The 14,567-nt window shown below is 34.8% G+C and overlaps 1 pseudogene; it reads left to right on the top strand.

The window, feature by feature from the left end:
• LOC136851567 (relaxin receptor 2-like) overlaps positions 1-14,567 on the top strand; it is a 352,585-nt pseudogene that overhangs the window by 235,554 nt on the left and 102,464 nt on the right.

Here is a 14,567-nt window from a genome sequence, read left to right on the forward strand (position 1 = left end):
GCGCGCAGTCAAACTCGTTATTAAATAAAGAAAATGCCGTGAACTTTCATTGTCTACGGAAGAAGAAATTTTGTAACATACTCTACAATTTCAACCGGAGGAAAAGCTTAACAAAAACTCGTGTGAAAGACAGACACCTTCATGTTTCAGGAGGACGAATACAATCTCGTCGTTGATCGCGGGAGGGGGAGGAGGAGGAGGAGGTGTGAAGCAGACGGATTTGAGTAGCCGAGGCTATTGTGAATTATTGATTGGCGGCGTTATGTTAGAAAGGGCAGCCTAATCCAGTAGCGTCCCCTACGTTAATCTGGGTTAATTCTGGTGCTGCGCGCTCTTGAAGACGTTGATTGGAAATTCAGTGGTTGAAACCTCTAGCTGGAATGTTTTTTAGGTAGCTTGAGATATGAGATAGAAGCAAGCATGGCACAAGGGACAGAACGGAAGCAGAGAAAAAGAAATAAAAGACAGACAGAAGACCAGATGGAGAGAAGTGAGGGAAAGGACATTTACTGCCAATAGTACTTAAGCCTAAGATTAAAATGTACCTAGATAGATGCCTTGACCCATCTTCCTTATAGGCGGATAGATCTAAGGCCGCCTGCAGAAGAAGAAGAAGAAGAAACGAAGAAATGATTCCAGGAACAGCCTCATTTATTTTTTATTGGCGTATCTAGCAGTCAGGTTTCCGGAGTTCACATTTATCTCAAAAAGAACCGACTGTACTAGATATTTTAGCCGCAGTGCAGCCTCCTGGAGAATCTGCTTCAGAGTAAACTTAATGTTGAACATCCACATGACTGGATTGAGATGGATTAAAAAGTTAAATAGAGAGAATCAGTTTCAAGTGGCAGTGGGTCACATTGAGCTCTGAGAACCTGTTGCAATTACTGGTTAATAGAGAATTATTTCCAAAGTTAATTATTCCCATAGGGGGGTTAGTGCCGTAAGTGCACACGGGGTGCACTGTAGGTACTGTATGCATTATCAAAGGTTCTTTGCAGCGCCCCTTCGGCCCCTAGCTGGTCGTAACCCCTTTCATTCCTTTTACTGTACCTCCATTCATATTGTCTTCCATGTAGCTATCAGCCCTCTCCTAACAACTGTTTCATAGTGCATCTGCGAGGTTTTCCTCCTGACACGCCTTTCATATCTCCTATACTCTCAATTTCCCTTCCAGCGCTAAATGACCTCATAAGTCCCAGTGCTTGGCCTTTGGCCTAAATTCAATATTCCATTCCATTACAACGTTGGTTGTTGTCGATCTCATAAGGAAATAATAACTGCTGTCGTTATTTACGTTAAAAAATTTTTTTTTTGTCATCTTTGTTTTATTTATAGCACGAATTATTAGTACCTCTGAAAGAACTGGACGTACTCGGCCGTCCTCAACTTATAAATATTTCAGAAGCGCTCACAGCGAACATATATAGCTCAAAGGTATTTGCAGCTGCTGCTCAGACATGGAATCGGAAAGTTTACCACTTCTAGGGTTCTGTTTAGTAATGTCATGTTCGTGCGTCCTAAGAGAAAAAAAAAAAAAAAAAATTCTAGCTATGTCTGTCAAACGCCCTAAGATCGCTAGGGTGAGGAGAATAAGGAATTTCCGTGTTGACTAACAAATGTCTCATTGTTATGTTAAAAGTTTGGGCTTAGCAGAGCCTGCTTGGGTGAAAGTGTTTTAGTGCAGCCATGAGTTTAAAACTGACATCAAATACACATTTGACTTTAGATACTTTCATGAAAACCCTTTTTATTTTTATTTTTTTATTTAATTTTTTTTTTTTGTAAAAACAAGATGTGGCATAATTTTGTACCTGTGTTGCCAAACGTCAGTTTTCCGCAACACGTCTTCGGGATAAGGCATTTTTTTTAGGTCCCTTTGCTGCCTTAACCCGTGCTTAAACCAACCATCTACTTAAAGAACTATAGCCGCGCTCAAGCTGCCATTGTGACAGGACAGCACGGAAAGCCAAGGTGGAAACAATACATAATATATAATGACAGGTCTCGGGCAAAACCATAAACAAGGGAAAGATGTAAATGGCCTAAGTGATATAGCTACGCTGCTTTTTATACCTGGCCATCTCCGTAGGGGGGGGTTAGTGTAGGCAGTACTTAAGGTCCTTTGCAGCGTCATTTTGGCCCCTAGCTGGAACCCCTTTCATTTCTTTTACTTTACCTCCGTTCAACAACAGCGAGATAAAATCTTTCTCCCACTTTCAATCTTTTTTCCCACCTCTCCTAACAATTGATTCATAATGTTTTTTAGCTGCAAGAAACGGTTTTCCTCAATATGGCACCTTTTTGGTGGTTTTTACTGCTTCAAAGTTCCACGTTTTAAATCGCTGAATGACCTCAATTTTCCAGCGCACTTTCCCTCTCACGGTCATCACAAATATTATCTTCCCTTTCATTCCATTCTACTAGGCCACACCTTAGCGATCTCAGAATGTTTGACAGACCATAATTCCGGCGTCTGGGGTGATACGATTTGCCTCCTCCCTTCCAGACTTTGCCTTTGTCTCACGTGCAATATTTTGAATTTAAGGATAGAAGAACCTGTGAGGGTGTGTTGCACCTTTCGTGCTATCTCGACCCTTGGGTCAGTCATTTTCCCTTCCCCTTCCCCGAAGTCATTATTCATATCTGGGTAGATGGAAGCATTATGTTGCCAGATAGGTTGCAAAACTGGAAGAATGCAGACCTTGAAAAATAAAATTTCTTGCCACAGATTTTACTGTAACAAGTTTATTGATTTTTCATCAACATATTATTATTACTAGTTTTCTGAATATTATTATAAAAAAGTTAGTTGTTGTTTAAAATAAGCCTTACATTTACCTCAAGTCCGTTTAAAAAGTTTGATTGAAAAAAGTTTTTTAAAACTTAAGATGAGTGTTTTAAGATAACATTGCAAAAGAAGAAATTTTAATTCGTATTTCGAAAATGAACAAGTATATCACCTATTTCTATAGTTATAATGTTAAATCTAATTGTGAATAATATAAATTATTATTATTAAGTATTATTATTATTATTATTATTTTAGAAAAGGAAATTAAGAAGGAGATTAAAGTACATTCTCCCCAAAAATCTTACGTTTAGCCCCATTTATAAATATTTTTCTGTCAGTGTTTTGTTTTCGTAAAACTAAGGGCAATTTCCGCCTCGCCACGAATTATACTGTTAAAGAGTATAGCTATTTTCTTTTATTTTACCTTTCATTCTTTTCTTTCCATCTATTATTACCCTCCTAACAATTATTATTAGCTATTTTTATTATTTCAAACCTTTTTACCGAATAAGATTGACGTTTTTATCATGTAAATATTAATTTTATTAATTCTACTTTTTTCTCAGTATTTTGACAGATATTTACAAAAAAATTAAAATCCTTGCCACTTATTTTACTTTGTTAAAATTTCATTATTATTATTATTATTACCTTATTATGTGCTTATTATTTTCCCCTTCCCTTATTATTATTATTATTATTCAAAATAACCGTTGACATCTGAAAAATAAAATTTCTTGCACATTTTATTTAAAAAAATTTTATTATTAAAATTATTTTATTAAAATTATTATAGTCATCTTATTATTATTATTTTATTGTTATTATTATTATTGGATTGTTCTTCTTTAAAATAAGCTACATTCCCATAAAGTCCGTTTAATTCCAAGTTATTTTTTCATAGTGTTTTTCATAACATTGCAAGAAATTTTAGAAGTCCGTGCCATGGGTTATAATGTTAAAAGTGATTATTATTATTATTATTATTATTATTATTATTATTATTATTATTTTGGAGGAAATTAAGTGTACATTCTCCGAGAATTTACGTTTAATTTATAAATATTTTTTCTCAGTGTTTTTCAAAATAAAAAAAAATTCCCGCTTCGGAATTATACTGTTAAAATTAGATTATTATTATTATTATTATTATTATTATTATTATTATTATTTATATATTTGGTGATGATGATGATGATTATGTTTTTATCATGTAAGTTTAATTTTAGAAGATTTTTTTCCTCAGTTTTTTTAATGTTTACAAAAAAATTAATTTCTTTCTCTTGGCGTTTTTAAAATTTCATTATTATTATTAATTATTAACACTATTATTATTATTAATTATTATTAATTAGGCATTATTCAAAATAATGTACATCTGAGAATCTACCGCCTAATTTCAGAAAATTTGGTTGAAAATTTTCAAAAATACCGCCTGCCGACCGAATTTCGCGTTAAAAGGGCATTCTTCTTCTTCTTCTAATCAGGGCTTCTTCTTCTTCTTCTTCCTTCTTTTCTTCATGCGAATTATTATTATTAATTATTATTATTAATTATTAGGATTATTATTATCATGCAAAATAAACGTACACCTGGATAATCAATTTCAGAGATTTTTTTTCAGTTTTTTTTTTTAATTAGGAAAAAAATCTTGGACGGATTTTACCGTGAAAATTAGATTATTTTTTTTATTATTTTTATTATTTCATCTTGTTTTCGTCTTTGATTGGTTGAAATAGATGATTATTTTTTCAAAGTTGTGTTTTGTTTTTGTTTGTTTTCTTTTGTTTGTTTTTTTTGTTCTCTGTAATAATCTCAACACTCTTAGATTTTTAATATTAATGAGGAGAGGTCAGAGAGAAGGCGGCCGGTAATTGTAATTTATTATTGGATATTTCAAAACTCAATACCGTCTGACCGTTGGAGAAAGATTTCGTTTTCTAATCAGGGCATGTTTGCATTTGGTATTGTTTCACGTTTATTTGTTTGTTTGTTTGTTTGTTTTCGTGATAATCAATCTCAGAAAGTTTTCTTTTTTTTTTTTTTTTAATTAGGAAGGCGTGGACGGAATTTATCCGGCTAATTTTTTTTTTTTTTTTTTTTTTTTTTTGGGATATTTTCAAAACTTCTTTGATCTGGTTGGAAATAGATTATGACTTCGCCGTTGCCTTTTTGTTTTTTGTTTGTTTTTGTTTGTTTGTTTGTTTGTTTGTTTGTTTTCTGTATGTCTCAGAAAGTTACTTTTAGATTTTAATATTATGTGGAGAGGTCGGAGAGAAGCGGAATATTTATTATGGGGTATTTCAAAACTCTTTGATCTGGTTGGAGAAAGATTTCTTTTTCGTCTGTGCATGTTTGCTCATTGTTTGTTTATTTGTTTGTTTGTTTGTTTGTTCTCTGTATTTCTCAAAAATGTACTCTTAGATTTTAATGATATTTTGTGGAGAGATCGAAAAATACGTAATGGTTGTTAGAGAATATTTCAAAAGTCTTTGATCTGGTTGGAGTTACGTCTTCGCCTGTGCTCGTTTGTTTGTTTGTTTGTTCGTTTGTTCTGTGTGTGTTCCAGAAAGTTGCTTTTGGATTTTAATTATATTTTGCGGAGAGGTCGGATGGATACATGATATTTATTAGAGGATATTTCAAAATTCTTTTATGTGGTTGGAAAGAGGTTGCGTTTTCGCCCGTGCCTTTTTTTTTAATGGCTCAAAAAGTTACCGAGATTTCATGATATTTTGTGGATACGTTGGATGGACATGAAATATTTTTCATGGGACGATATTTCAAAATATAACAGATGGATTTCAGCGAGATTTCGTAAAAGGTTGAAGCGGGGGATCATTAAGTTTCATCCGGGTTATGATGTGGAGCCTGATGTATATACGTTTCTTTTGTTAGCAGATATCTCCAAATCTTTTTTAATGGATTTAGATTAAATTTCGTGGCGGAATGAGATTCTCTCCACTGGTAACAAGCTTTGACTTTGAGATGGATATAATTCTAATTAGAGATCCGTGATGTGGTTCTGGATGATTACCATGATGTGGATCTGAATTGAGATCCATAATTTTTGTTAAAGGATTTTAATAAATTGTTGTACGTGAGTGATGCGGTACTTGGAATAATCGATTACATTTGGTTCTAGATACATGCTATGATGTGCTTCCGAACTGAAATCTATGATTTTTGTTATAGGATTTAAATAAATTGTTTAATGAGAGTGATGTGAAACTTGGAAGAATCGATTACATTTGGAGATGTGGTTCTACATACATACTATGATATGTATTCATTCTATGATTTTTATGGAAATCTATGATTTTCCATTACATTTGGAGATGTGATTATAATAAATTATTGTATTGAAATCTATGATTTTTGTTATAGGATTATAATAAATTATTGTATGTGAGTGATGTGAAACTTACAAGAATCGATTACATTTGGAGATGAATCCTAATTCAGACAGAACCAGAAGTTGACCATAGTTTTGATTCCTGTCAGAAATCGGCTCTTGAAATGCCATGAAATTATGGTTGATACTAATGATATTTTCTTTTCCTTTCTCCCCAGTGGACGACAAGGCGGACACGCACCTGACCCAACGCATTCTGAGCAAGCCAGTTCTGCCGTGGGAGGAGAGATACAAATGCAGTAAGTGAAGAGCAATTTTTTTTTTTTTTTTTTTTACCCCCAGGAACATTTTCTCTTATGTATTTCATCTTTTCGTTGTCTTTCTTAACGAATCTCCCCTTTATTTTAATGGTAGAATACCGGATGCAGGATCGCTGTTTTTTCTTATAGGTCTTTTTTTTTTTTTTTTTTTTTTTTTTTTTTTTTTCGTATCTGGAGGTAATGTCATTGCGGCTTTTTATCAAACATTTTATCTTTTCGTCGTTTTTCTTGAAGACTCTCCTTTCATTTTAATGTTAGAATCCTAGAAGTAGAATCTCATTTTTTTAACTATTCGCTATGGTAGAAGTAGTCTTATCTTTGTTGTTCTATATTAGTATGTTCGTAATTGTAGACGTAAGAACATTGCTTTTTTTTAATATTTAGTAATAATCGTAGAGTTTATCTTTGATTTTTATGTTTTTAATCCTCAACCTAGAATTGCTTTTATTTTTCAGTTACTCATAATCACAGAAGTTAAATTTCTTAATTGCTCCATTTTTCATCTGTCGAGTAATAATGGACGTCGGATCGTTATTTAATCTGATGTGGTAATCACAGAAGCAGAATTATGCTTTTCACACGTTTTTCCGTCGTCATGGATGTACAGTCCTGACTTTTCAGCTGTCATTAATTACGGAAACAGAACCTGTTTTCATCTACTCGAGAAGATTGACCTGGAACCGCTGTTTTTATAGACACATGAAATCTTTTCTCCCACCTCCTTAATATTCGTAATTATAGCAGTAGAACCCCTTTTTATGACTTAATTTTATCATGGTGCTTAATCAGTGATGTGCAGTCTTTCTCTTTATATATCCGCTGGTAATCAGTGAAGAAGAACATAAGTTAAAACGTGCCTTCAGTGTCGTTTTCACCATCACCGTCTCCTCCTTTGGGTTTGCGAGCACTTCACCCTCACCTGTATCACTTACCTGTTCGTCACCTGTCTCCATTCGTCTTCCCCTCAAGGACCCACCCAGTCCGTCTGTCGAGGGCTGATAAGCTCTTTCATATTGCTCGCGACAGTTGTAGTAAGTCAGGAAGGAAGGAAGAGGTGGTATGCCGTCGGGTTCCTTGAAGAGTGGTTACGTTTCTTTCTGCCCGCAGGAAATTTGGTCTTTCAGGGAAACAACTTGCGTATGTTTTAGGAGACGACGTTGACATCGACAACCTTGTAAAATTCTCTTAAAAGGGATTGGTGTATATTCTAAAATTTAACTTGTTTTATTATCTAATTCCATCAGTTACCTAATGCAAACAAGCGTATGCGCTTATACTTTTATTTGTATTTTAATTTTTTTTAATTTTACATTTTTATATTTTATATATATATATATATATATATATATATATATATATATATATATATATATATATAAAATTTTTATCACAAACGTGATTTATATACAATCATGAAGCTACAAATGTCGTTTAATATCAAATTCATATACCTCGAGTAATCTCCGATGGAGAATTATCACCAAAAATTTATATAAGTGATAAATGAACAGGTACCACTGGGACGCGAACCCTTGACATGGACCCATTCAACGACTCCAGTGGATCACCACCGATGCCATCAAGAGTCATATATATATATATATATATATATATATATATATATATATATATATATATATATATATATTTTTATGAAATATGGTTTTTGCGTTGTCACTCCCTGTACGTTATCATCACCTTCATTTACATTTCATTATTCATCAAGTTATTTATTTCATTTCACTACGGCGCTGAATGACCAAAATAAGTCCCAGTGCTTGGGCTTGCCCCCAAATTTCACAATCCGTCCATCAATCCATTTCTTTCTCATTCGTGAGGGTGTGAGTGTTTGTCTTTCATTCATTCATTCAGGAAACTACATGCATTGACGTATGTTTTTATGCATACATGAAAAGACCTTGCATTTCGTTCAGAGTAGGAAAATTCATACATTCTTGGATAAGTATGTATATATTTATTCATGGGTAAGTATCTGTTTCATTGAAATCACGAACAAGTATGTATATTCATGCACGCAAGCATTCAAGATTCATGCGCACAAGCATTCAAGATTTCTTTGTATTCCATTCATAGATAATATACTTACAATTATTTTACACATGTGTATGTTATAAATACATGTATTATGTACATTTGTCTTTTGTTCATAAAAGTAAAACATAAATTTAAGAATCTGACCTCTAGTGACACGATCGCCAACGCAAAGAAGAATAAAATTCCAAAGGATTCGTCTATCGAAATATATCAAAATTCATACGTTTATTTATTTATGTATATATGCATGGACAGTGACGCATATCCGGATGTATAAATGCATTTTTACTGTATTATTCTGGACAGCAATCCGTCTGAAAGGGTGAGGCATCTGAGCTCTCAATGCCAGCAGAGGAATGTTTGTAAACAGATATTCCTCAGCAAATGCTGCCTCCCTGCTTTTCACTCGACTCAGTCACCAAACAGGATTATTTGCTCACGGGGCGGGAGGGGCCTTGCTTTGTGCGCATTTGTACACAATGGGAATGGAAGCTCATGCTTGGGAGCATTGCTTTGGTTGCTTCCATTCTTGTTGGAGAGTTTGCATCTCGTTACCATCTCACTCACTCCGACGGCGCTGAATCTCGTCTAAATGTCTGTCTGGGTTTCGACGGTGATGTTCTGTTTGAGTTCTTGCGTTCTGTAGTGTAACTCAAGTCTTATTTCAATGGCTTTCTTGCCTCGTTTTGACCATTTGCTGTTTACACCAGGTTGTTCAGTTTTGTTGCAAGTTGTGGTAACACTGCTTGGATGATTTCTAACTAAAATGGTGTGGGTGTTTGTATCATTCTGCCAAGTTACTCTCTTTTACCACTTTGGATTTCATTTCGCTATGAACCCTTGCAATTTGCACCAGACGGCAAGATTCTGTTGCAAATTTTAGTATTTTGTATTTTACAAGGAAGGGACATTGACCTCACACTTAGCTCTCCTTTTTTTTTTACCAGAGCTTGGGATAATTGTATATATTCAAATGTAACCAGAGAATGTGAGGTTATTATCATGGGTATGTACGTATGAATTATATTTACGAATGTATTCCGTATATATTCCAGACGTTTATTTGTAAGGTATATTGGTCTCTCGTTGCACAGTCTCCAGTCTCCTTTGGTGTCTCATTTTCGTTGTAATTACCTAGAGGATTGTGACACAGATGAGATCAATAAATACATGTTTGTGTATGTGGCTATATGCTGCGTCCGATTAATGAACCTTGCAGTGGAAGAAACTATTGGCTACAGAAGACTACGCTAATCGACCATCTCTTTAACTGATGTGTGCCACTGAATAACTTATTCTCTCTCTCTCTCTCTCTCTCTCTCTCTCTCTCTCTCTCTCTCTCTCTCTCTCTCTCTCTCTCTCTCTCTATCTTTCAAAGAGTGTTGAAGGGACTAAAAGTTCATTTTGGTTGCATTTTTATAAATCATCTTTGCAAATATTTCATAAGAAAAATTGGGTTGACCAATACTTTCAGTGACCTCTTTTTGACCTTTTCGGTGCCACAACATACTTCGTCTAATTTGTATCCCCACTAACCGCCTTTTGTTTATTTCATTTATTTATTTTGTATATATACCACACTGACACGTAGGCTGCTGATAAGTAAAAACATTCTGTAGGTTCTTCGTGCACTGAAAGTTGTTGAGCGCAAGGTCCTATAGGATTTGTGGTAAGCTGTGGATTTTGGTTAAATTGTTGTCCCTACGGCTACCAAGTGTTAAAAAATTTCATTCGTGGCTTAAATGTAATGACTTAATGTCCTACATAAACCCTTGACCTTTGGTTAATTTAGGAACCTTGGCATCCCTAAGGTCTAAGTTCAGTGTATTTGGACATAACTATAGGAATGGGATGGCTCCCAAAGTCCATTGCATTTGGACATGTCTGTTTGAAATGATGGACTCGTAAAATCCATTTGATATGGTCATAATGACATAAAGTGCCTTGCCTCCAAAGTTGAATGTATGGCTTTCGAAGTCCCGTGGACTTAAATGGCTGGCTCCAAAAGTCCATTTGATATATGCAAAGCTGTTTGAAGCAGCTATCTCCAAAAGTACAATCAATTTGGACATAGGGACATAACTGTGAGAAGCGAATATTCCCAAGAGCCATTGGATTTGTACATAACTGCCTAAATTGCCTTGCTTCCAGAGTCCATTGGATTTGTACACAGCTGTCAATCTTGGGTCCTAAGTTATTACAGGAGCCCTGATACCACCAGAGCAGAAAGTCCATTGGTTTTGGACTTATGCTGGGCCCTCTGTTATTATAGGAGCCGTGACACCTCCAAAGTCCGATGTACAGTGATTTTGGACATGGCCAACAATGCTTAATCCTCAGTTATTTTTGGAGCCTTGACATTTCGATAGCCAGAAGTCCATTGGTTTTTGGACCAGTCGATTAATGCTAGGTCCCCAGTTTTTGTATGAGCCTTGGCTTCTCCAAAGCTTGAAATAATCCATTGTTTTTGACATGACTCCTACAATAATTGAAGAGCCATGACATCTAAACCCAAAGTATATGAATTTTGGACATGAATGTCGATGCTAGGCCCTCGTTTAATAAAGGGTCCTAGACACCTCCAAAGCTCGAAGTCAGTTGATTTTGAACATAATTGTCAGTGGTGGATCTATGGTAAATATAGGTGCCTTGACACCTCCAAACCCTAAGTACCCTGGTCGTATATGTCAATAATGGGTTCAAAGTTTTTGTAGGACCCTCCATTGGCTGTTATCCTATGATTTTCGACATTACTGTCAATTCTGGGTTCTTGGTCATTGTAGGCGCTTTGACAGTTCCAAAGCCTTAAAAGTCCATGTGTTTTGATCATACCTGTCGCGACTGGGTCCTCAGATATTGTCGTATCCTTGACCGTCCGTCAGAGTTTGAGATCCGTTGGTTTTTGACATAGATGTTCGTGTTGGTTGCTTGGTAATTGTAGGAGCCTTGACACCTCCAGAGGCAGAAGTCCATTGGGTTAGGACATAACTATCTATGTAGACTCGCCATCGGAATAATATAATATTATTCATCATGAAATTGGATAAGTTAAGAGTCAACATACCTCAAAGTTGAGGTAATATACCAGGGACATGAACTGAAGTTTGTTTATTTTAGACAGAGTATTTGCTCCCATTATTGAACTGTTACAAAGCATGAACAGTCATTCGTTTCTTTGTTTCTTTATCTTGAGCTTGAAATTAAGAAATCCTGGGAAGGAATGAAAACGACTAGGTCCCAAAATGGCAGAAAAAGACCCAACTACTTTTATAACAAAATGGACCGCATATATGTCCCAGCAGTAGGTCATGTAATTAGTCGCGTCATTCCATTAGAAATAAATGTGTTTAATTTTCTAAGCGGGTAGGTTTAATCAACTTGTGATTAAGCAAGAATAATTAGTTTTCAAGTTGGCGGCGATTAATCTAGAGGGATCTGGACCATTTTTACGTGTAGAAGGATCTTTTCCATTTATTATAAGAACAACTTGTAAGTCGAGAGTGGCTGGAGAACTGAGAGGTACTCTCTCTCTCTCTCTCTCTCTCTCTCTCTCTCTCTCTCTCTCTCTCTCTCTCTCTCTCTCTCTGGAGATTTGAAATTGTCAGTGCTCTCTCTCTTTTGTATGAGGCTTATAATAACCAATGCTCTCTCTCTCTCTCTCTCTCTCTTTTCTGGGATATTTGAAATTCAAAGCGCTCTGTTTTCCACAAGGCTTACAATAACCTCTCTCTCTCTCTCTCTCTCTCTCTCTCTCTCTCTCTCTCTCTCTCTCTCTCTCTCTCTCTCAGAATAAGAAACGAGTTTCTTGTTTCCTAGGTGTTAGGTCAATTAATAATTACGTTGGCTTCAAAAGTTAGCCAGAAAGTTGAGACAAGTTCGAGTGGGAACAAAGTTATTTGTTAACAGTAACCAAAAAAGTTCTGCGGTTTTTACCGTAACTCAATTTTCTCTGTTTCTTCTTCTTCTTCTTCTTCTTCTCCTTCTTCTTCTTCTTCTTCTTCTTCTTCTTCTTCTTCTTCTTCTTCTTCTTGTTCTTTTTAGTGTTGTTTTGGGACGTCGATGGCCGGGGTTTAATAGATGCCGAAATGCCATAAACTTTTACAATGTTTGTAATTTTTATGTTTCTCCGTTAGTTTTTATGTGAGTTCATTTATCTGTTGATTTGTTTATCTTTAATTCTTTTCAAATAAATATTATTCGGCTCTTCCTGTTTTTGTTTTCTCTTTATTTTACATATGATTGTTATCTTTTTTTTTTGAAACTTGATGCGCAAGTTAATGGACTTATTGGTTTATTCAATGTGAATATCATTTTGGATAATAATAATAATAATAATAATAATAATAGTACTAATAATAATAATAATAATAATAATAATAAATAATAATAATAAAAGAAGTCAGAAAATTTTGGGAATAATAATAATAATAATAATAATAATAATAATAATAATAATAATAATAATAATAACGAAAAGGGAAGTCGACAGTAATTTTTCTGTTCCAGTTTTTGGGAGGACAATAATAATATAATAATAATAATCTTCTGTCGGGCGGTGGTGTTGCTGTCCTTTTTTTGGGGGAAATTTGCGCTGCAGAATTTCCTGAATGTTGACGTCACTTACTGGCTCGCGACATGACTAGCAACCTAATTATCTCTCTCTCTCTCTCTCTCTCTCTCTCTCTCTCTCTCTCTCTCTCTCTCTCTCTCTCTCTCTCTCTCTAGGGAAAATTAATGTACAAATTCAAGTGATTTCAAGCATAAATGGATATCACCTTCCTCTCCCAATCTTTCTGTGCCCTCCCCTATCGTGTCAAAGAATATGCAACCATCTTTTCTTCAAGTTGTTGAAGAATATGGAGATGCCCCACACACCAGCCATCAGAAACACAAGATCAACCTGGACAATGGGATTTCTTTCAGTGCTCTAGAAAACACTTCAGAGAAGAGTTTAAAATAAGGATCGTTTACTAATTTTATGTATACTATGTAATTTTGTCAAAAACGTTTTATCTAAATATTGCCAATCTGCCACCGGGAGATACATAGAAAGAAAGTGGTTGTTGATTTGTCTAATTAACTGAGTGAAAGAGAAATTTTTTTTTGTCGTTTGGCCTGGTAGTTTGCCTGCCTGTATCTTATTTCATTACTTTTCAATCTTTGATTTACAGTTCGAAACAACAGACTGTGATTTATTTCAAAAGGTATAAGGAATGTGACAACGGGAAGTGAAAAAACATTTCTAACAAATATCTCTAAAATTGCAAACTAAGTAAATGCCCAATTTTCAAGAAAAAGATATCAACCTAAGAAATCTGGTCAAACATGAAGACATCATCACAGCAAGCCACACAGAGGGAACGTTGATAATAAATGAGGTGACGTACTGTACAAGTAACTGAAGGTGTAACTGACAGAAACAACAGCCCCCACCCCCCCACTTGTACTAAGAACTAATAGTGAGAAATATTGGACGGCATGATGGAAAGGAGGAAGAGGGAACGGATGTAAAATAGTTATTCAGTGTAGTAATAGTAGTAGTGGTAAACAATAGAAATAATCATTTTACTAATAATGATACCCTATATCTCTTGATTATAACGTCTGAGGCAACGAATGATTCCATGTGAATGTTTCACCAATTATTATTATTGCTATTTAACTGTAATGACGAATAAGCGCACTTAAAGGTAATAATACTAATAATGTTATCAATATACAGTAATTATCATTAATGTGTTGCTGTTGGCCTTTGTCCCTAATAACCTTGGTTGTAATAACTTTACAGGTACGGTCGGGTTTGTGTTGCTATCCAAGCCATCGCCTTTCAGGTTATTAACGATAATTAGGGCAATTAAGATGTGGAAATCAGATCATTATCTGTCCTTCATGGTACAAAAATTTTTTTTTTAAATGAACCGAGAGGGATTATGGCGTCGGAGGGGTAAATGAAATTTTGGAAAAGGAGTTGCTGGTGACACGCTTACTTCTGTCATAATAATAATAATAATAATAATAATAATAATAATAATAATAATAATAA

Source organism: Macrobrachium rosenbergii, chromosome 23 (assembly GCF_040412425.1).
Source record: "Macrobrachium rosenbergii isolate ZJJX-2024 chromosome 23, ASM4041242v1, whole genome shotgun sequence".
In the NCBI taxonomy this organism is placed as follows: domain Eukaryota; kingdom Metazoa; phylum Arthropoda; class Malacostraca; order Decapoda; family Palaemonidae; genus Macrobrachium; species Macrobrachium rosenbergii.